The sequence below is a fragment of the Neoarius graeffei genome, chromosome 16 (assembly GCF_027579695.1).
Source record: "Neoarius graeffei isolate fNeoGra1 chromosome 16, fNeoGra1.pri, whole genome shotgun sequence".
In the NCBI taxonomy this organism is placed as follows: Eukaryota; Metazoa; Chordata; class Actinopteri; order Siluriformes; family Ariidae; genus Neoarius; species Neoarius graeffei.
In genome coordinates this window covers 49,600,826-49,625,430 of record NC_083584.1, presented here as the reverse complement: position 1 = coordinate 49,625,430, position 24,605 = coordinate 49,600,826, and the positions used below count along the sequence as shown (strand labels likewise).

General features: G+C 40.4%; 1 protein-coding gene across 1 annotated transcript in view; it reads right to left on the bottom strand.

Moving 5' to 3' along the window:
- The window catches only part of hs3st2 (heparan sulfate (glucosamine) 3-O-sulfotransferase 2), a 71,815-nt gene that overhangs the window by 45,715 nt on the left and 1,495 nt on the right, over positions 1-24,605 (bottom strand). The gene's annotated exons all lie outside the window — the stretch shown is intronic.

Sequence of the window (24,605 nt, the reverse complement as noted above, 5' to 3'; positions counted from 1 at the left end):
TGCTTGATAGTCAAGCGTCCACATGCTTTTGGCATATACTGTAGGAAGGAGACTTGTGTCCAAAGTTAAAGTGACACAGACAGTCTTTCTGAAGGTGCTACTGAGTTCAGTGGCTGAGACTGGAGTGATGGTAAACCAGTCTCGTATGTGAGACTGGCTAAAAAGAAGCCATTACTGAAGAAAAAAAAAAACACATCAAGCTCATCTGGAGTTATCCAAAAAGCACCAGAATGACCTGGCTAAAATATGGAATAAGATTTTGTGGTCAGATGAGACAAAGGTGGAGCTTTTTGATCAAAATACAAAATGCTATGTGTGATGCAAACCTAGCACTGTTCATTCATCAACAAACCCCATCCCAACAATGAAGCATGGGGGTGTCAAGATCATGCTGTGAGGATGCTTTTTCCTCAGCAGGGACTGGGCATCTTGTTAAAATTGAAGGGAGCATAGATGAAACAAAATACAGGGAGATAATACAGGACAACCTGCTTCAGTCTTTAAAACAAACAAACAAACAAACAAACAAACAAACAAACTAAAGCATAGGAGTAATTAAATATTTCACTGTTGGAAAATGTGGTCCATAAGCACCATGCAACCAACCCGAAGAACCTGGAGCAAGTCTAACAGGAAAAATGGGCAAAAATTACTATCAAAGCTGATATTACCCTAATAGATATACAATTCTTATTGCAGTAAAAGGTGGTTCTACCAAGCACTACTCTGAAGGGATTGGATACTTATGCCGGCATCATTTTTCAGTTTATTTTTCTAAAGATCTGCTGGCAAATAATGAGTTTTGACTTGGAAAGTTTACTTTAAGAGAGTATTGCTTTGCAATAGAAATGCTGACTGGAATAATCTGTGCAAGTGTCATTTGTAAACCAGACAAATCTGATGAAGGGGGTTGAATACTTTTGCAAGATACTGTATGATACCGTGCACAGTTTCCTCCTGAAATATTCACCTGATTTAGGGCGTTTTTTTGTTGTTGAGAGTTTGAACACTGAGGTCATCACGCAGGAAGAGACTCATGACTCAGTTTTGGCTTCTGGGACTGGAGCAGTATGTAACTGTTTCCCTACATTTACTTAAATGTTTGCAATCAAGCCAAAAGCAGCAACCATATGGAGCTGCTGTGCAATAGTGGGAACATGCAGAGTGCAGCCGAACTCAAAGGACTTTACCTGCTGTTCATGGTCACTGGGAATATTATGCTCTAACATGCAAGCTCACATAACAATCTGACTTATTCAAAATCTTTTGGGTATCTGTACAAATTAGATATTGATCAGTATTGTGCTTTGTTTACTCGGCATGTAACGATATATCATGTGAAGATGAACTGCAATTCAAATTTATGATGATTCGAATTGATAAAATAAAAACAATCACCATGATTATTATCAGGCTGTGTAATCTATTAGGTTTTCCTAGTTTTAACTGTGTTGTTTAGACAGTTACTATACAAGCGGGACTACATGTGACTTCACGGTAAGTGGAAGTAACACAGCTCCAATGCCATGAAATCACACAAAAAAAGAGATCTAAATGGGAAAGAGCTGTTGTGTGATTGACTGTACAAATAGATTTAACAAGAAATCAGAGCCCTCTTTTTACAGACTGCAGAAAGCTAAAGAAAAGAGAAGCAAATGGAGGTAGAACAAATGTTCATAAAAGTTTATTGAGAAAAGGTCTATGTGTTATTAGTGATTTTCATTTTTAATAAAAGGAATATTTTAGTCAATAGGCTCCAACAGGCTTTTTTAATAAGCCTTTTAATAAGCTAACCAACTAACTAAAGGCTGTTAATAGGCTTTTTTACTCCAACCTTTCCAAATGTGGGTGTAAAATTATTCTTGGTTATTAAAAAAGGTTGTTTTTTTTATTTAACAAAAGAAATATTTAAGTTGATAAAGTATAGGAAAACAAGTAACAATTTTTCTTTATTTTAATGGTTTTTTCCCCAAAAAATATTATAGGAAAATTGAACCATAAACCTAATATTCTGAACTGTATCAAATCATGAATTGGGTGAACTGTTCAGTGCTTATTGTTTACATATTATACCAAATGTTAATGGGTAATGGCAAATGTTACAGTTTCTACAGTGAAATGTTCTGGGGGTTTTTCCCCTCGTAGAATGACATGACAGATTTTAGATTTCGTAGAAGAGGTTATTACATTTAAATTTACAGCATTTGGCAGTACAAATAGGTCACCGTATTGTATATAAGAATACTATCAGGTTAAAACATAATTAGAGAAGAGTTAATCATAAAGATAAGAGTTAAGAGTTAATACAGCAAGTCAAATTGTATTTATTTTGAAATAAATTATTTTAATTATTTATCAAAGGAAAAAAATATATAAAAGTTGAACATGCACACTTACACGTGAATTGATCATATTAAGGCTCTGGTGTTGTTCAAGATAGTCCTGAAATAGGGGGTCTAGGTGATATGCTTCAACAGCCATACCCATCTTCTCTGGGCAAATAATAGAAAATATAGAGAACTTTTAACTGTAATAAAAGTTTGCATTTACATTATATTTACATATATTTACATTCAGCAGATGCAGCTGTCTAACCCCGTCACAGCAGAGGAAGTACGGAACAAAGAAAACCATTAAAATGTTTGGTGAAGAGGTAGGAATTCTCTTTGTTTGAGGACAGACAGTGACTTGGCTGTTTGACAGTTCGTTCCACCGCATCGCTGTCAGGACAGAGAAGAGTCTCGATGCATGTACCATCTATATAATTACCCATTCCTGTCAATAAGAATTTCTTTCACAAAATTGGTGAAGAAAAACATAATGAAAGTAAACAAACTCGGAAGACAGAAGACCCAGTTGTGAACTTTCTGACAGTCTCTTTCTACTCATCTAACTTTTTTTTCTTCTTCATTTTAAAGCCACCACATCAGACACAATCTACGTGAGTTGCAGACCCAAACAGAGCAGGGCCGTGAATGATCATAGCTAAAGCAGAGCAGAGTGTACGCCCTTGCTCTCAACACAAGCAGAACGTGAAAACTAGAAGCTTGTGAGGCTGCTACATGTCCTCCAGGCATTAGGTTGATCACTGTTACTGTGTTGCTGTTGTTATTATTGTTGTAGTTTTTCACTTCTTCTGCTCTGTATTGTAGCTTTGCTTGCTCTGTGTGGGTCTGCCTTGTAAACCTGCAACGATTAGAGAGCCTTTACATCTGAAATCTTTTTCTGTTTTTGGTCCAGTACAGCCCTCACTCTGCTGCTGTGAGTGACAGACAGACTCACTTTATGCAAGTCTCTGACTAGCTACAATAAAGTGAACTTTATTTAAAGCTAAAATCATTACATGTACAGTGGTGCTTGAAAGTTTGCGAACCCTTTAGAATTTTCTATATTTCTGCATAAATATGACCTAAAACATCATCATATTTGCACACAAGTCCTAAAAGTAGATAAAGAGAAGCCAGTTAAATAAATGAGACAAAAATATTATACTTGGTCATTTATTTATTGAGGAAAATGATACAATATTACATATCTGTGAGTGGCAAAAGTATGTGAACCTTTGCTTTCAGTATCTGGTGTGACCCCCTTGTGCAGCAATAACTGTAACTAAACGTTTGCGGTAACTGTTGATCAGTCCTGCACGCCGGCTTGGAGGAATTTTAGCCCATTCCTCCATACAGAACAGCTTCAACTCTGGGATGTTGGTGGGTTTCCTCACATGAACTGCTCGCTTCAGGTCCTTCCACATCATTTCAATTGGATTAAGGTCAGGACTTTGACTTGGCCATTCCAAAACATTAACTTTATTCTTCTTTAACCATTCTCTAGTAGAACGACTTGTGTGCTTAGGGTCATTGTCTTGCTGCATGACCCACCTTCTCTTGAGATTCAGTTCATGGACAGATGTCCTGACATTTTCCTTTAGAATTTGCTGGTATAATTCAGAATTCATTGTTCCATCAATGATGGCAAGCCGTCCTGGCCCAGATGCAGCAAAACAGACCCAAACCATGATACTACCACCACCATGTTTCACAGATGGGATAAGGTCCTTATGCTGGAATGCAGTGTTTTCTTTTCTCCAAACATAATGCTTCTCATTTAAACCAAAAAGTTGATTTTAGTCTCATCTGTCCACAAAACATTTTTCCAATAGCCTTCTGGCTTGTCCACATGATCTTAAGCAAACTGCAGATGAGCAGCAGTGCTCTTTTTGGAGAGCAGTGGCTTTCTCCTTGCAACCCTGCCATGCACACCATTTTTGTTCAGTGTTCTCCTGATGGTGGACTCATGAACATTAATCTTAACCAATTTGAGAGAGGCCTTCAGTTGCTTAGAAGTTGCCCTGGGGTCCTTTGTGACCTCGCCAACTATTACACGCCTTGCTCTTGGATTGAACTTTGTTGGTCGACCACTCCTGGGGAGGGTAACAATGGTCCTGAATTTCCTCCATTTGTACACAATCTGTCTGACTGTGGATTGGTGGAGTCCAAACTCTTTAGAGATGGTTTTGTAACCTTTTCCAGCCTGATGAGCATCAACAACGCTTTTTCTGAGGTCCTCAGAAATCTCCTTTGCTCATGCCATGATACACTTCCACAAACGTGTGTTGTGAAAATCAGACTTTGATAGATCCCTGTTCTTTAAATAAAACAGGGTGCCCACTCACACCTGATTGTCATCCCATTAATTGAAAACACCTGACTCTAATTTCACCTTCAAATTAACTGCTAATCCTAGAGGTTCACATACTTTTGCCACTCACAGATATGTAATATTGGATCATTTTCCTCAATAAATAAATGACCAAGTATAATATATTTTTGTCTCATTTGTTTAACTGGGTTCTCTTTATCTACTTTTAGGACTTGTGTGAAAATCTGATGTTGTTTTAGGTCATATTTATGTAGAAATATAGAAAATTCTAAAGGGTTCACAAACTTTCAAGCACCACTGTATATGTTTTACTACATAAAAAAATCCAAAACACTTCTATAATATTTCTAAGGAATGCACTGCAGAGCCCCCACGGCGGCAGGGGCTGATATCCCACTGTCGCAAGATCCTGTTTTAACCTTGTAGAGGTGTGGGGGCTGGTTCCAACCGAACACAAATGCTCGGGTCTCATATCAGGGGACCTGTAACCTTCGGGGAGCAGTGTTTGGAAGGTACAAATTGACAGGGTCGCACAACCTGCGACAGGCCTAGCAAGCCGGCGGGGAAGAAGAACCATGTGCTCAAGAAACGCAAGACGACACTCCGGATGGACATACACGATGCACATACACGCCGCCCCTTGGGCAACGGGCGCGTGAGTTGATGAACTGGAACTACAACGAACACTCTCAACGGAAACGGCGAACGATCAGAGCGGCAACCATAAATGTCTCTACTCTTAGAGAAAAGGAAGAGGAAATTATAGAAATGATGAAAATGCATAAATTAGAGATTCTTGGGATGTGTGAGACAAGACTTAGAGGCAATGGTGAGAAAATATTGCATGACAACTACAAGCTGATATACAGTGGTGAAGAGGACGGTAGGCACGGTGTAGCATTCATGCTGGCTCCCAACATAGCAGAAAGAGTAGACAGTGTGAGACGAAGAGGAGGAAGAAAGATCAATATATCCTTAAAATTGACGAATTACAGCATCAGTCTTATACAAGTTTATGCACCCCAGACTGGAAGGCCATTGGAAGAGAAGGAGAGTTTTTATGAGGAACTACAAGAGATGGTAGACGAGGCAAAGCATGGAGAAAACATGATAGTGATGGGAGATTGGAATGGGCATGTGGGAAGGGAGAGAGATGGCTATGAGGGAGTTGTTGGAGCACATGGTATTGGAGATAGAAACGACGATGGTAGAAGAATATTGGATTTCTGCTTAGTAAACAATGCTGCCATTATGAACACATTCTATGAGCATCAAGAATCGCATAAGTGGACCTGGTATGGGTGGAACCAAGAGGAGTTGAGGTATACAAGAAGATCGATGATAGACTTATTTATCACAAATAAAAAGAATATGTTTAAAGATGTAAAAGCCATACCATCTGTATCAGCAGACTCAGATCACCGGCTAGTGGTGGCTAAGCTAAATTTGACAAAGCCAAAACAGAATGCAAGACAAGGTAGACTGAGACTCAAGCTGGAAAACCTGAAAGATGAAAATAAGAAAAGAGAAATACAGAACAAAGTTGAAAACTATGCAAGAACACAGAGAGAAGACCAGGTGAATGCACAGTGGGAAACACTTAGAGGAACACTAATGCAGATATGCACTGAAACGTTGGGTACAAAAACCATAAAAGGAACAAAGAAGAAACAAACACCTTGGTGGACAGAAGAGCTTAAGGAGGTTATTAGACGAAAAATGCAGGCTTTCCGGAGATGGATGAAGACAAGGCAGCCACATGATAGAGCAGCATATATAGCTGAGAGGAAAACAGTTGAAGATGTAAAAAAGAGATGTAAGAGAGAGGCTTGGGAGAAGATCGGAAGAGACTTAGAAGAAGATGTAAACGGAACGAAAAAGTTGTTGTACAGTATGGCTAAAAATTACAGAAGAGGTGACGGAGGAAAAACATATGCTATCAACGATGAAAATGGAACCTTACTAGTAGAGGAAGAAAAAATTGCGGAGCGTTGGAAGGAATATTTTGAACAATTGTTAAATGTAGAAGAGGAGTTGCAATATGAAGCTGAGGGAGAGGAAGAAGCAGCGGAAGAGGAAGAAACAGCAAGTATCAACGAACAGGAGGTGAGAACGGCACTCAGCAGAATGAAGAATGGGAAGGCAGCCGGGGAGGACGGAATACCGGTTGAAATATACAAGGCGGGCGGAAATGAAATGATTAGATGGTTAACATATATATACAACTTGGCTTATGAGCAAGAAGAAACACCAGATGAGTGGCAGTATGGTATAATATGTCCAATTTATAAGAAAAAGGGAAATAAAACAGATTGCAAGAACTACAGGGGAATAACACTACTAACACATGCAGGAAAGATATATGAAAGAATAATTGAGAACAGACTGAGAATACAGGTGGAGGATAAGATAGGAAACTGGCAGCATGGCTTTAGACCTGGAAGAAGTACTGTTGACTTGGTGTTTGCCCTAAAAATGTTGTTAGAGAAAGGATGGGAATGGAACCAAAATAAATACTTGGCCTTTATAGATCTAGAAAAGGCATTTGACAGAATCAACAGGGAAAGACTTTGGAAGATTCTGAAAGATGAACATTATGGCATACAACCTAAATTAGTGAGAATAATCAAGAGCATGTATAAAGAATGTAGAAATAAGGTAAAGAACAGTCAAGTGGATAGCAACTGGTTTGATGTTAAAACAGGGGTAAGGCAAGGAGGAGTGCTCTCCCCTCTGTTGTTCATTATATATATGGACAAATGTCTAAGACACATTTGCGAAGAAAGAACAGATGTAGAAACTTTTGTTTATGCAGATGACATGGCTGTGATAGCTGACACGGCAGATCAGCTACAGGAGGAGATAGAGAGATGGAGTACAGGGCTAGAAAGAAATGGTTTGAAAATGAATAAAAATAAAACTGAAGTGATGTTTGTAGGACGCAGAAGAGAGGAGTTAAACATCAGGGCAGGGGAACATCAACTTATGCAAGGAGAAAATTATACATATCTAGGAGTATACTTTAATGAAAGAAATGAGCAAGAGGTGGAACTCAATAAAAGGATAGAAAAGTATAATGCCAATGTAAACATGCTGTATCCGATACTAAAAGATAAATACGTACCTAGAAAATGCAAGATAATAATATATAAAACCATATTAAAACCAATACTAACATATGCTGCGGAATGTTGGACACTGACCACCAAGACTAAGTCCAAGGTACAAGCTGCCGAAATGAGAGTTCTAAGACTAATAAGAGGGGTAACAAGAAGAGACAAAATGAGGAATGATAGAATAAGAGAGGAACTAGGAATTACATCACTGTTAGAGGAATTGGAAAAATCAAAACTGAGATGGTATGGACACGTTAAAAGAATGGAGGAAGACAGAAAACCAAGAAAATACCTAGAGTGGATGCCACAAGGAAGAAGACCTGTTGGCAGGCCGAGGAAGAGATGGATGGAGGGAGTGAAGGACGGACTGGAGAGGAGAGGCCTAGAGATGGAACAAGTGGATGAAGAACGGATATATGAAGACAGAACAAGATGGCGACAGATTGTGAGGAGTGACGTCTAGCTGACAGATGAACCAATCATCTACCTGGCGTATGGTGAGAAGGTGAGAAGAATGCACTGCAGAGCATACTGTACAGGTTGCAGTGTTGCTCCTGTTTAATATCAGAAACCATACACCAGAGGTCATCAATTAGATTTCACCTAGAGCCAACTTCTTGTGGAGCAAATGCTGTTTGGGCCAGACCAACACACAGCTCAACGCACCAAACTAAACACTTCAAAACCTCATACACTTTAAACCACACTCCTTCATTCATGCTAATAACTCTTGGACAACTCTTATCCAATCGCTGCCAAAAAAGACTTTCTCGGAGGAAGAAGTGGAACTTATTCTGACTCACATCTATGACAATTAAACAATGCATTATTTAACAGCATAACAACTTTGAAAAGGCCAAAATCTGGAGCCAAATTACAGAGAAAAAGTTCATTTGCTGTGAATTAAGTGAGGCGAAAAGAAAATGGTTCGATATGAAAATGGAGAAAACAAGAAGATCTGCTGTACCCTGCTGAATGTCGACACCAAGCACATCATCCAGGGAAACTGTTATTATTATTATTATTATTATTATTATTATTATTATTATTATTTTAAAGCAAGCCATTGACTGTCGGCCAGATATTACTCACACACTAATGTGCCCTTGCCAATGCCATGTAAGAAGAGCAGGAAACTAAGAAGCTTAGGAAGTATGATGATGGCACACAGCACATTGGTGAGTATCCACCACATTGTGCCTTGAGACATAGTAGATTGGTGACTTATCGGTCACTTAGTGCCTGCTCTAATAAACTTAGATAAAGCACAGCATTTAAAGATGCCCCGGCAAACAGAACTGACTTACAGTGCTCAGCGTAAATGAGTCCACCCCCTTTGAAAAGTAACATTTTAAACAATATCTCAATGAACATAAACAATTTCCAAAATGTTGACAAGACAAAGTTTAATATAACATATGTTTAATTTATAACAGGAAAGTAAGGTTAATAATATAACTTAGATTACACATTTTTTTCAGTTTTACTCAGATTAGGGTGGTGCAAAAATGAGTACACCCCACAACAAAAACTACTACATCTAGTACTTTGTATGGCCTCCATGATTTTTAATGACCGCACCAAGTCTTCTAGGCATGGAATGAACAAGTTGGCGACATTTTGCAACATCAATCTTTTTCCATTCTTCAACAATGACCTCTTTTAGTGACTGGATGCTGGATGGAGAGCGATGCTCAACTTGTCTCTTCAGAATTCCCCAAAGAAAATAATTTATTTACACCACAAAGGTGAAGGCTACAAGAAGGTCAGCAAAGCTTTATTTATCAGTCAGAATGCTGTAGCAAAAGTGGTACAAAAATTTAAGAAAGATGGAACTGCAACCATCTCACAGAGACGTCCAGGTCGTCCATGGAAGTTAACACCTCGACAGGAGCATCTTCTGATGAGAAGGGTTGAAGAAAATCGGCATGCAAGTTCACTGCAGTTATCTAAAGAAGTAGAAAGCCAAACTGGGGTGACTATTTCCCGTGACACAATACGGCGTACACTGCAAAGGAATGGCATGCATGGATGCCGTCCACGAAAGAAGCCTCTCCTAAAGCCCAGGCACAAAAAAGCCCGCCTAGAGTTTGCCAGGGCCCATGCTGACAAAGATGAAGACCACTGGGACTCGATACTCTGGAGTGATGAGACCAAGATAAATGTTTTTGGAACTGATGGCTTCAAAACTGTATGGCATCGCAAAGGTGAGGCATACAAAGAAAAATGCATGGTGCCTACAGTGAAACATGGTGGTGGCAGTGTCCTTATGTGGGGCTGCATGAGTGCTGCTGGTGTCGGGGAGCTGCATTTCACTGATGGCATCATGAATTCACAGATGTATTGCTCTATACTGAAAGAGAAGATGCTACCATCACTCCGTGCCCTTGGTTGTCGTGCACTTTTCCATCATGACTAAACACACATCTAAGGCCACTGTTGGATTTCTGAAGAAGAACAGGGTGAAAGTGATTCAGTGGCCAAGTACTGTATGTCTCCTGATCTGAACCCAATCAAACACCTATGGGGAATTCTGAAGAGACAAGTTGAGCATCACTCTCCATCCAGCATCCAGTCACTAAAAGAGGTCATTGCTGAAGAATGGAAAAAGATTGATGCTGCAAAATGTCACCAACTTGTTCATTCCATGCCTAGAAGACTTGGTGCTGTCATTAAAAATCATGGAGGCCATACAAAGTACTAGATGTAGTAGTTTTTGTTGTGGGGTGTACTCATTTTTGCACCACCCTAATTTGAGTAAAACTGAAAAATGTGTAATCTAAGTTATATTATTAACCTTACTTTTTCCCGTTATAAGTTAAACAGATGTTATATTAAACTTTGTCTTGTCAACATTTTGGAAATTGTTTGTGTTCATTGAGATATTGTTTAAAATGTTCCTTTTCAAAGGGGGTGGACTCATTTACGCTGAGCACTGTATCCGGCAGTAGTTCTTCTTAACTGAATGCCTGGTCTGATTCATCTTCATATGTGAATTTATGCTGGCTTGCTGTCTTCACTAAATTTGTGTGTATGAGAAATACTGAATGTATAATCTAAAAGTTCAGTAACTCGCTGCAAATGATATGATTTGAAGTAGATCAGATGAGGTTGACAGTAGTTAGTCTAATTAGTCCTTATGTAAATTTACACACACTCAGGAACATGAGTTGGTTATGAACGCTCTTCCAAAATTACAGGATTTTCATGAGCTGCAATTTTTTTTCTGTCAATGCTCTTATGAATGATTAAGGAATAAATTATTTAGTAAACAAGGCCCATTATTATAATTACATACTTATACACCCTACATAGTGAAAAATACTATACTATAAAAATATACCGTACTATAAAAAATGCATATAAAGCGCTGTGTTTTTTATTGTCATTCCAATAGCTCATATACATTGAAAGGAAATTCTCCAGGCCCACGATGCAACACATAACAACACGGTAACCCATTACAAAGGACGAGATAAAGTGCCAATACAGGACAGTGTGGAATGAGCGCAAATCAAGCAATTGATACTTCTTCTTTCGACTGCTCCCGTTCGGGGTCGCCACAGCAGGTCTGTTCTGTATATTTGATTTGACATAGGTTGTACACCAGATGCCCTTCCTGACGCAACCCTCCTCAATCTCTTCGGGCTTGGGACCAGCATTAAGTATGCACTGGCTTGTGCAACCCCAGTGGCTGGGTATTTTACCTCATCTGCATGTCTTTGAACAGTGGGAGGAAACCCACACAAACACAGGGAGAACATGCCAACTCCACACAGAAAGGCCTCCATCGGCGGTGAGGTTCGAATCCAGAACCTTCGTGCTGACCACTGCATCACTGTGCCGCACAAATCATATGATTAATACAAGGGACAATAGATAAACAGGACAGTGCACATTGACCAGACAGAAGAAGAAGAAGCCTTTGTCACATGCACACTCAAGCACAGTGAAATTGTCCTCTGCATTTAACCCATATGAAGCAGTGAACACACACACACACACACACACACACACACACACACACACACACACACACACACAAGTGAGCAATGAGCACACACACATACCCAGAGCAGTGGGCAGCTATGCTACAGCACCCGGGGAGCAGTTGGGGGTTAGGTGCCTTGCTCAAGGGCACTTCAGCCCAACCTTCAGGGTATGGCTGCCCCATGTTAACCTAACCGCGTGTCTTTGGACTGTGGGGGAAACTGGAGCACCCAGAGGAAACCCACGTAGACACGGGGAGAACATGCAAACTCGAACCCAGAACTTCCTTGCTGTGAGGCAACAGTGCTACCCACTACACCACCATGCTGTCCAACAGGACAATAAAACAGTGTTATACAGGAGAACCAGTGCAAACAATTGGCTGTAAACTAGTGACTGAAGAAAAGTGTTGCTGTAATATCAAGTGAGAGGTAGAAACAAAAAACAGTCTCAAAAGTAAAAAATAGTCCATCGTAGCATTGGTGCTGGTGTGCAGTGATGGTTGTGGGATGGTGAGTGTCAAGAAGGGTTTGATTAGTCCAGGTGAGTGTTGGGGGGCAACAGTGTGTTGAGTAATCTGATTGCATCAGGGAAGAAGTTGTTGCGAAGTCTGGTGGTGGCAGCATAGATGCTCCAGTACATTCTCCCAGATGGCAGGAGTGTAAGGATATAAATAAATAAATAAATAAATAAATAAATAAATAAATACCATGTATGGTTTTCTTTGCTGTACTAAATCTTATGTAACAGAGTTTTAGACATATGTTATTCTTAGACTACAGCCTATTTTTGTTGAAGACTTCAGTGCACCTCTTTAAGTAATACTAGAAGTAGTAGGTTTACTGTTTCACCATGGAAATCAAATTTATATATCTATATATATAGAGAGAGAGACAGAGCGGCACGGTGGTGTAGTGGTGAGCACTGTAGCCTCACAGCAAGAAGGTTCTGGGTTTGATCCCAGTTGCCGATGGGGGCCTTTCTGTGTGGAGTTTGCATGTTCTCCCCGTGTCTGCGTGGGTTTCTTCCGGGTGCTCTGTTTTCCCCCGCAGTCCAAAGACATGCAGGTTAGGCTAATTGGTGGCTCTAAATTGACCGTAGGTGTGAATGTGAGTGTGAATGGTTGTTTGTCTCTATGTGTCAGCCCTGTGATGATCTGGCGATTTGTCCAGGGTGTACCCCGCCTCTCGCCTATAGTCAGCTGGGATAGGCTCCAGCTTGTTTGCAACCCTGTAGGACAGGATAAGCGGCTACAGATAATGGATGTATATTGAGGTATTTCACCTGACGTCACAGGGCCACGTGACGCCCCGGTGTCCGCCATTTTGAATGTCAAGCTAGCTAATGTCAACAACAGTAGCTGGTATGTTACTGTAGCAATGTTTACGTTCAGTCATTTGGATGACTGTTAAAACCTTTCAGTCTCAAGTTTTTCCTTTACTGGATTTACTAGTTTACTGAGCTAGCGCGCTCGGGCAAGCCGGCGGCCGGCTAGCGCGCTCGGGCAAGCCGGCGGCCGGCTAGCGCGCGCTAGCTCCCAGCTTGCCCGAGCGCGCTAGCTCAGTAAACTAGTAAATCCTGTAAAGGAAAAACTTGAGACTGAAAGGTTTTAACAGTCATCCAAATGACTGAACGTAAACATTGCTACAGTAACATACCAGCTATGATGTTGTTGACATTAGCTAGTGCTAACAGCTTGTTGCTAATACACTGCTACAACTACACCGACCCTAATAATATAGTTCTTGGTCATTGTCTGGTAACAGCAAATTTATAACGGGCCATGTCTCAACAGACTAAGAAGTTATTTCAATGACATTTAATAACATTTTATCCTGAGGACCGAAAGTAAATGAAAATGTGAACAAACCTTAGCTGTAATAAGATGGCGACCACCGGCTCCAGGGACGACCCGCTGATGTAGGCATGTTACCCAGCCTGACACAAAATATTTGTAGGTATCCAAACTCTTATACGCTTTCAGATCAATACCTGTGTATGGCGATGGGTTTTTAACGACATAGGTATACAGATCATGTGGGCCGAAGTCAGGTAAAGACGAGGGCTTCGTGTACTTCCGTACGTCAGTGAACAATCCTGGTGGAAGCAGGTAAACGTCGTTCTCTAAGCCTGCTAACCTCAATTTTTGCAAATACCTCTCCTTCTGCTCGCCCTGTAAATGCCCTACGTCGCTGGATAGTGAAGGTGTTTTCTGCATCTCGCTCCTTTTTCTTTTATGTTTTTCGTTTGTCGCCTTCCTCGCATTCAAACTGATTCGAGCCGTGCCGTCCAAAATGGCAGCATCACATGACTTGGTCACGTAGGTGAAATACCTCAATACACACACAGTGGTATGCAAAAGTTTGGGCACCCCTGGTCAAAATTGCTGTTACTGTGAACAGTTAAAGGAGTACGCCACCCCCAGGTGAAACTGAGTCAGTCCCTGCAGTCCCTAGAGTTGGATGAGTGAGCCAAGCAAGTTGAAGATGAAATGATCTCCAAAAGGCATAAAGTTAAAGATGACTCATTCCCTTTATATTTTAAGCAAAAAAAAAATTTTTTTTCATCTTTTACATTTTCAAAATGACAAAAAAGGAAAAGGGCCCGAAGCAAAAGTTTGAGCACCCTGCATGGTTAGTACCTAGTAACACCCCCTTTGGCAAGTATCACAGCTTGTAAACACTTTTTGTAGCCAGCTAATAATCTTTCAGTTCTTACCTGGGGGATTTTCACACATTTGTCCTTGCAAAAGGCTTCCAGTTCTACAAGTTTCTTGGGCTGTCTTGCATGCACTGCCGTTTTGAGATCTATCCACAGATTTTCAATGATGTTTAGGTCAGGGGACTGTGAGGGCCAGGGCAAAACCTTCAGCTTGTGCCTCTTGAGGTATTCCATTGTAGATTTTGAGGTGTGTTTTGGATCATCATCTTATTGTAGGACCCATCCTCTTTTTAACTTCAACTTTTTTACAGATGGTGTGATGTTTGCTTCCAGAATTTGCTGGCATTTATTCGAATCCATGCTTCCCTCGACCAATGAAATGTGCCCTGTGCCACTGGCTGCAACACAACCCCAAAGCATGATCGATCCACACCCATGCTTCAGAGTTGGAGAGGTGTTCTTTTCCTGGAATTTGGCACCCTTTTATCTCCAAACATACCTTTGCACATTGTGGCCAAAAAGTTCTATTTCGATTTCATCAGTCCACAGGACTTGTTTCCAAAATGCATCAGGCTTATTTAGATGTTCATTTGCAAACTTCAGACGCTGAATTTTGTGGCTAGGATGCAGGAACGGTTTTCTTCTGATGACTCTCCCATGAAGGTCATATTTATTCAGGTGTCGCTGCATAGTAGAACAGTGCACCACCACTCCAGGGTCTGCTAAATCTTTCTGAAGGTCTTTTGCAGTCAAACAGGGGGGTTTATTTGCCTTTCTAGCAATCCAACAAGCAGTTCTTTCAGAAAGTTTTCTTCATCTTCCAGACCTCACCTTGATCGCCAGTTTCTGTTAACTGCCATTTCTTAATAACATTACAATCTGAGGAAACGGCTACCTGAAAACACTTTGCTATGTTCTTGTAGTCTTCTCCTGCTTTGTGAGCATCAATTATTTTATTATTCAGAATGCGGAATTCAGAATTTATTAGCTTTCAGATTTGAATGTTTTTGTGTAAACTTTCCAAATTGTTTGATTTAAATACCTAACGCTTTACCTTTATGTGATGTATGCTCTTTAAACTCTTCCAATAAGCATGTAAGGAGCAGCTCATCAGCTACGCATAGCTATAAATTACTGTTATATGCAGCTGGGTTGACGTACATCGCTAATCAACATCGACTGCATGTACAAGTGGATGATGTGGGGGCGTGGTCAAGCGTCGGTCTGTGAATGGAGGGCGTAGTCAGGGAAGGTAAGTGGCGGAATCACTGCACCTGATGGGAATTAACCTGTGTTTGTGTGTCTTCCCCAGTGACCGCGCCCTATAAAGAGAAGAGGGAGAGCGGAGGAAGGGAGCTTCTCCCCAACCTGGATACTTGTGTGCGTGATTGAAGCTGAAAAGCTAAATAAAGAGTTTTGAGAACTCAGTTCTGGCCTGCATATATATATTATTGTTTAATAATTAATTTAAGAAAGCATAGGTGTGCCTCCTTTTGGGTTTGTTATGTTATTGGTTGCATTTGAAGCAGGAAGCTATACAGTAATGATGTTAAGAAATAAATCAGACAGTGCACAGGGAGTTTCGTGATGTTCCCGCAGTTGTGGTTTTCAGCCAGTCTTAGCCGGGCTTGATCGGACATTGAGTCCTCTCTGTCTGAGACTGAGATGAGACTGAGTAAAATTGTGGTCGATTCCGAGATGAGACCAAAATATTCGAAAAGTGGTCCCGAAACCGGTCTTGAGACCAAGTCCAGTCTCGAGTACTGCAACATTAATGCACCTGAGTAAGAATAAAATGTAATCCACATTCTTACAATTTATCTTTAAAACCAGTGCTGCCGGAGACATAAAAAAATCTTCTGACTGAGATGGCCAGTTCTTTTAAAACTGAAGTGCCAATAGAGACATATCTGCCTCCACTGTTCAGTACTATTTCCTCCTCACTTAATTGCTCCATCCTTTTCTCCATAGGACACTTGACCCAGAAGCACTCATCGTTTTCAGTCTAATAGCTAACGACAGCAGCGTTATTCACTACTTCAGCTGTTTTCAATTTCGGTATAATTATAAAGTAGGAAGACAGATGAGCTGGAGGATGGTTTGGTGCCAGAGAAAACCATTTTGAAAAAAAAAAAGTGCATTCAAACATATATATCACAAACTATGTTTTTGACCAAATTATTCCGATCATGCAGGCATATTCCATTTGTCAATAGAGCCCTTGTGGCTCCAGCCATACCTCCAGGACAACTTCTAATGGAATAACAGGCCTGAATCATAAAGACTCGACAGTCAGTCCAATGAAAATGCACATCTTTCCCTTTACCTATAATGTTCTATATTATATCAAAACGTGATAGTGAGTTTATACTGGTTACAGTGTTGTAGTCGAGTCACTAAACCTCGAGTCCGAGTCCAGTCTCAAGTCCCCAGTGTTCAACTCCGAGTCATTCAAAAAAATTTTAAGTCGAGTCCACTATTGATCCGAGTTGAGTCCGAGAACAAGACTCCAACCGCACCATGTGACGGTGGCTGTTTTAGCGCCATTAACATTAGTTTGTTCCTGAACATGACGTATGAACAGGTGAATGTGCGTTCTCTTTATCAGGGAGTGTGAAGTATTCTGCCAGAGATGGTTTGGAGACGGATGTAAGTGCAGAAGGTGTGTTTATTAATACAAGTGAAGATGGGTAAACGATCCAGAAAGGCAAGCAAAATCGTAAAACAGTGAAACAGGCAATAGGTTGAGCGAGGCACAAACAGGCCATTGTAGACTCGGCAGAATCAAAGACGAGAAACAGGAAATCAGGGATCAGGAACCCAAACAAGGAAATTAGGCTTGGTAATGTGTCAGCAATGCAACTCAATACTTTGCAAAGTAAGTGTGTTTTCACAGTTTTTATATAGGCGCGCTGATTGCGCCTTAATCCTGTGCAGGTGCAAGTCGTTTACAGTGCGCGTGAGAGTCCGCTTGGCGTGCGCGCTGTCCGGAGCACGCCCGAGAGTCTATCTGATGCACATGCCAAGGCGCGCAGGTGTGACACTCTTACACGAAATTAGTACAAAATTAATGTAGATAACTTATTCCAGATTATTATGACATGTTACAAAAAATAAAGAAAAAATCAGAGTCCTCATCTCCAATTTACAAGTCTGAATGCAATTAATGCATGAGTCCGAGTCCGAGTCCAAGTCATCAGTGCTCAAGTCCGAGTCGAGTCATGAGTCCTTAAACTTAGGGCACGAGTTGGACTCAAGTCCAAGTCCTGGACTCGAGTACTACGAGCCCGAGTGGCTACAATTCATAAATGACTTCTTAGCAAGTGGAAATACTGTGAATATACTCCATCTCCATCTCCAATATAATCCACTTTCTTTCCTAAGATTGCAATAAACCACAGCAGTGTATTGCTGTCACTACAGATAAAGAAAAGCAGAGCAGTATCATGCTATAATGTGAAATGTTTGTGAGATGTTTTCACATTATCATGACATACAAACTTATGACATTATAACAAGAATCTCTTCTTGTTATAACAATATACTGCTTACCTAATGCAAACATATTCCAATATCATCCAGCGTCCTGAATATCAGCAGAATCTTGCCATGTCTCAACTCAACCCAACCCACCGCTCCCTCATTCATACACAAGTTTCATGTTATAACCTCTCAATATTAATTATCTTGCTATAACCTGAAACATTTTGTGTTATGACAATAATTTATCACATTATAACAAGATAAACAGTACACTCACTGGCCACTTTATTATGAACACCCATACATCCACCTGTCGTTTTATGCAGTTCTCTAATCAGCCGATCCCTTGACAGCAGCACAACGCATAAAATCATGCAGATACAAATCAAGAGCTTCAGTTAATGTTCACTTCAAACATCAGAATGGGAAAAATTGTGATCTCAAAGTGTGACTTTCTTTCACTGTGGCATGGGTGTTGGTTTGAGCCAGATGGACTGGTTTGAGTATTTCAGAAACTGCTGATATCCTGGGGTTTTCACACACAACAGTCTCTAGAGTTTACACAGAATGGTGCGAAAAACAAAAAAGCATTGAGTGAGCGACAGTTTTGTGGGTGGAAACAAACACCTTGTTGATAAGAGAGGTCAGAGGAAAATGGCCAGATTGGTTCGAGCTGCCAGGAAGGATATAGTAACTCATATAATCACTCTTTACAACCGTGGTGAGCAGAAAAGCATCTCAGCATGCAACAGCAGTAGAACACATTGGGTTCCACTCCTGCAGCCAAGAACAGGAATCTTAGAATCAAGAACAAGTTCCTATTAAATTGGCCGGTGAGTGTATATTGTTAACTATTAAAAAAAAACAAAACGTTTTTTTAAAGTGATTTTTGTATGCCGAAATAATGTGAAAATATCTTGTTAAACATTAAAAACATCTTGTAAGAACAATAAACTTTTCATATTATAATGTGATACTGATCCATTTTTCTTCGTCTGGCATGGCAACAATACGCTGCCATTATAAACCAAATATAAGATTGTTAAATGTATTTGTTCTTAGTTTAAAACTGGTTTTCTGTTCATTTATATTTGTTCAGCAATATATTACCTGAATGATTAAAATGGTTAAAATATACCTAATTTACCTTATACATAAATATTTATATATTGTTGCCTAATTAACTTGGGTTTTGTTATAGAAAAACAAGCATTTATTCATACATGCTTTGTTGTAGAAAAACAGGCATTTATTCATACATTTATTTTATGTTTGTATGTTTAAAGGTTTTTCACCTTCTAACTTCGGCTTCAAGCTCCAAGCTTCTAGCTTCTACTTCTGATTCTACCTCTGATTCTACTTCTGATTCTAACGTCAGTTCCACTGAAAACCAATAAAATACAAGACGAGTGGAATCCTGTGTCCGAGTCCTTCCCTTTCAAGTGTGGGAAACCCTGATGCTCACATACACTTGACAGTATTTGTAGATGTTTTTGACTAATTAAACTATTTACAAAATAGTCTTCCTTTTACTGTTCTTTCGCTAATTTCTTTCAAGAAAGAATCAAAATTACCTGCCAATCGAAGAAGAAAATCTTTAGTTTAGATTTTAGTTTAAAAATGTCTAGAAATAAGATTAATAATCTCATATTTGGTTGAGTGTAATCTCATGGTCGGACATATGAGATACATTTAACTATAATCAAGGTATTTTTGCTTGCTAAGACATTTTTTACAGTAGAAAATGGGCGAGTTTTATGGTAAGTCAAAAAGTTCTAAGACAAATTGAAAAAAATCTTTATTTATGAAAATAACAAAGCTATTTCTCTACATATCCTCCATTTAAGTCTAAACACTTCTGCAAGCGATGTTTACTTCGGAGAATTCCTTCTTTGTACTGTAGAATTCTGGGGGATGTCTTTCACACTTTGAAATTGTGTGTGTGTGTGTGTGTGTGTGTGTGTGTGTGTGTGTGTGTGTGTGTGTGTGTAAGATTTACTGCTTAACAAAACAATAACCAAGAACAAAACCGGACAATGATAAAATGTTTACATTTTTTGCTGTAGGTTGGGTATTTATTGTTGGTGGTACAACTTAATCGTAATTTTTAACCATTACGCATTTTTCATCATGACACATCTGTGTGTGAGTGTGGACGCAGAGAGAGAGAGAACGAACCATCTGCGCGCAACAGAAAGAAAATGAGTGGCAATAAACATCATTTCAGTAATCATGGTAGCATTAGCTTCCTAATAATGCATTTTCTGTGTCTATTGTGTGAGAATAAACACAACCGCTCTTACTGTTGTTGCATTCTGGATACAGAGTCAAGCTGAATAACGATCCAGTCAGTATATTTTTAGTGGTCCAAGCTGCTAACTTGTTTGGCAAATCCATACTACATCCATAGGGGAAGCCATGACCTAATGGTTAAAGAAGCAGCTTTGGGACCAAAAGATCACCAGTTTGATTCCCTACACCAGCAGGAATGGCTGAAGTGCCCTCGAGCAAGGCACCTAACCCCCAGGCTGCTCTGGGTATGTTGTACATCGCTCTGGATAAGAGCGTCTGCTAAATGTGTGTAATGTAACGTAAATGTACTATATGTGTTGTCGTCTTCAATAATGGGATATGTTAATATATCATGTGAAAATGCATACAGAACGATTCCTTGCTTTGGAGACGGTGCAACAACAGACATATCCATATTCCGACAGAGCTCTTATGATGGCTTTACACAGCATGGACCTGCATATTGTCTGACAAGCTGATTATAAAGTATAAAATCGTAGAGTATAAAATCAGCGGCTTCTTCTTACAACATCGTTGTAGGGTTGAACCAACCAAACCTTGACCAAGGGTCCAATAGTTACAGCTTGGTGGTGATGGGACTCAAACCCCCAACTAGAACCCAGAGCATTAACCCACTGAGCCACCACTGCCTCTGATTTATCATAAAGCAGCAAGCTATATACACTACATCTCACACTGAGGACTTAGCAACTGAGCCAAAGTTTTCACACTGTTTACTTGCTCCTTTAGAAGCTTTTTTGATTCCCTGTTCTCAGCTTAAGACTCGATACAAAGCTGCAGAAAATAATGGGAACATTAGCATGGCATAATGAGAGACAGACTGGCTTCACTCATTGCGAGGTAGAAATGCAAATGCCTGGCAGGTCCACCTGAAAGTGCCCGAGCCATGCATTAATGCGTATGCTTTATTTAATGCCTGAGCTCTGAGTGCCACCGAGCACATTCATGAGATGCACAACTGACAGTTTCATTATGTATTTGGTGGCTGCACTAACAATCACAGATGATACTACGGCATGTGTGCATTGCATTTGTGCCACGAAAATTTACACAACGAGTTTATTGAGATGAGTTAGTTATTTGTACTCTTGTGCACTTGTAGCTATTACGGCTGCATAATACGATCTAAATATGAGAGTGCAATATAATTGCTGTATATTACAAGTGTGATGTGCTTTGTTAGGAGAAAGAAAAAGCTCCTTGAACAAAATGGTGGCCACTCAGCCCTAATGAGCAATTTAAGCTAAAACGCACCACAGCAAAATATTGTACTTCTGAGTGCTCTGGGCATATCCACCAGAGAGTAGTGTTGGTTATTTTACGGTTATGTCACCATCTCTCAGACTTCTACTCAGATCAGGAATTCCCATTAGTGAATGTGGCAGGCTAAGTCATATGTTCGAGAAAGAATATGTAGGGGTTTTTTTTCTTGCTAAATGAGCTTCGCCCAACTTTCTGTCCTTGTCAACCTCCCCGAGTGCAGCGTTTCTCTCCTGCCTCCTCCTCCGAGCCAATTAAGGCGAGACCAGGAGGAAATTCTGGGCCTGCAGCAAATGTTAAAAGGCTTCTCGCACAATTTGAGCACATTTTCTGAAAATCTATTTGAAGGGCTTCAGGAAAAATCAGTCGAAGAATGATGCCATTTTAAGTTTTCCATACCATGAGGTGTTATTTATTTGTTTCATTTTATAAAGCAGGGTAACGGCGAACTTTTGGAAAATCATGCTCACAGATGTTCGTTTCCCTCAACGGCAGAAAGGTGAGTGGGGTGAGGGTGGGGCGGGGTGGGGGTGGTGGATGTCCAAAAATACAAGTAATAATAAAATAAGGGCTTCTTCCTAACACTAATAAACATTGCAGCATTTACCTTGTTTATAATTCAACAAATAACCAAATGAACCTGGTGCCATTTGGCTGACGGGGATCTCATTATTTCAGGAAGTAGCACCAGGGAGTACGACTCGTACCCTAGGTGAGCTCCATGGACACCGTTCCGGATAAACATGCTGAATTTAACGGACGTCGTTAACAAGACTGGAGTAAAACGGGTAACGAGATTGAAACACGCTGTTAGGGAACTTTCTCAAGAACTTTTGACTTAATCGGCCAATCATCTTTTCATTACTTATGGCTCTTATTGCAAGACGTTACAAGCTAAAAGAAAATTGCTTTCAGGGACAATTAGAGGAACTGTTTCAGTGTCTTGGCCTCTGTGGCATTTTAAATTAAGCAGTCCACAAATAGTATTGATAGGTGTGTGTGTGCTTATTGTTGAAATAAGAGGTGATAAATGTCTCATAACATTGTGGAGTATCTGGGGGGGGGGACAGTGTATTGATTAGTGCATTTATTTAATTAAATAAATAAATAAATAAATAAATAAATATGGTCAGGGGTGCAGATCCGATGTCAGGATTGGGGGGGACACAAAAGTGATTTTTTTTTTCCCCGTATGCAACTCATACCATGCAACCATAAATCACAACTTCGTAGAGGCTCACCACATCATTCAAAAAGTACTGCACAGGGAATCATTTGTCTGAAAATACATTTGTTTGTACAATTTTTAATAATTTAGGGGATTTTTATTGGGGGGGACAATTCATGTTTTTCAGAAATTGGGGGGGGGTCATGTCCCCCCCGGGATCTGCACCCATGGGTATGGTATAGGACGAGAATACAGGAGTGGGCGATATAGCAGGAAATATCATGCTATTCAGATTTGCCGAGGTTTGCCTGCAGAACAGCAGGGCCCACGTCAAAACCCTCCACAAAAATATATTAAGAAACAAGCGATATATCAAACAACTTGCAGTTATAGAAGTTACAGAAGCGCTGATGGTGCACACAATATTCTTAGCATGTATTATTGCATCATACTTCTCTATTATTTGTTAGTAACTCGTAACACCTAGATATGTCCTTATTTATTTATTTACATTTGCCATATTGATGATTTTCTTCAACTGTAAATGCTACTGAAAAGTGCATTTCCTGTTTTTCAGCCACTGTTGTTTCCCGGTCCCATAATCACACGGCATGACAAATTTCCATCTTTTTCACATCACGGTTTTTCTCCGGAAGATGTAGACGTTTCCAAATACAGTGCCACAGATTAATGCACCTCACAGACACATGTGTCTCAGGCTCTCTCATTGACAGAGCAGCAGGTTAGGGGATAGAAACATGGACCCTGTAGTACCTCGGAGTGTACCTGATTGTACCTGAATGTCCATTAGCAGACAAACGGACTCCTTCCTGTGTAGTGTCTCCTGAAGTCTCTGATGGATTTGAATGCTTGCTAGCTCTCTCTGTGATGTCTGTGTAATTACAGAGCCGTGAGCCATGGGCAGCGCTGCTAGCGGGAGGTCTAACACACTCTCGCAGAGTCTCACACTCCCTGTAGCCTCATATACCACACAGCCATGGCAGGCTCAGCTACAAGCCCGATGGCTCCCGGAGGTGCATTTCAAAAGCTGCACATCACAAAAAGATGGAAGGCTCCGATCTGGATCGCAGAACGGTGCTCAATATCTTCCATTGCTGGGCGGGGTTTAATGTGCATTAACTTTACTACTGGGGGGAAAAATTTTTATTTTCCTCCTGACAGCCAACACGGCAATCCTTGGTATTTCACCTTGATTCCATGCCCAACACATCCTCTTCCCTTCCTGGGATGATCTAATATGAATCAGTTCACCTCAGCAGTTCAAGCTTAGCTTGCGTTTTATTTTCTGCTCATCTATTTCTATGTTTATACATACAGTATGAAAATCTATATGTGTAGCCGATGTGATTTGCCTAAATGGACATTCTCGGATAAAGAATCCTCTCCTCATCTCGTTGCTGAGGTAGTGTACTTCTCTTTTATACCGTTATTATATTTGGAAATGTGGATAGAGTGTGTACCTTCAGGGCTCACTAGTGGACTGTAATTATCTGTCACATTAAAGTGACACAAAATCCCTTTTTTTAAGTATAAAGGCATATTAAAAAGTTACAAAAGGGTAGCATGACTGCAACAAGGAATGGTCTGGGTTAATACCCTTTCATCCACCCATTATCTGTAGCTGCTTATCCTGTTCTACAGGGTCGCAGGCAAGCTAGAGCCTGTCCTGCCTCAAGAGCCGGGGTACACCCTGGACAAATCGCCAGGTCATCGCATCACAGGGCTGGCACATAGACACAGACAACTATTCACACTCACATTCACACCTACGGTCAATTTAGAGCCACCAGTTAACCTAACCTGCATGTCTTTGGACTGTAGGGGAAACCAGAGCACCTGGAGGAAACCCACGCAGACACGGGGAGAACATGCAAACTCTACACAGAAAGGCCGTCATCGGCCGCTGGGCTCGAACCCGGACCTTCTTGCTGTGA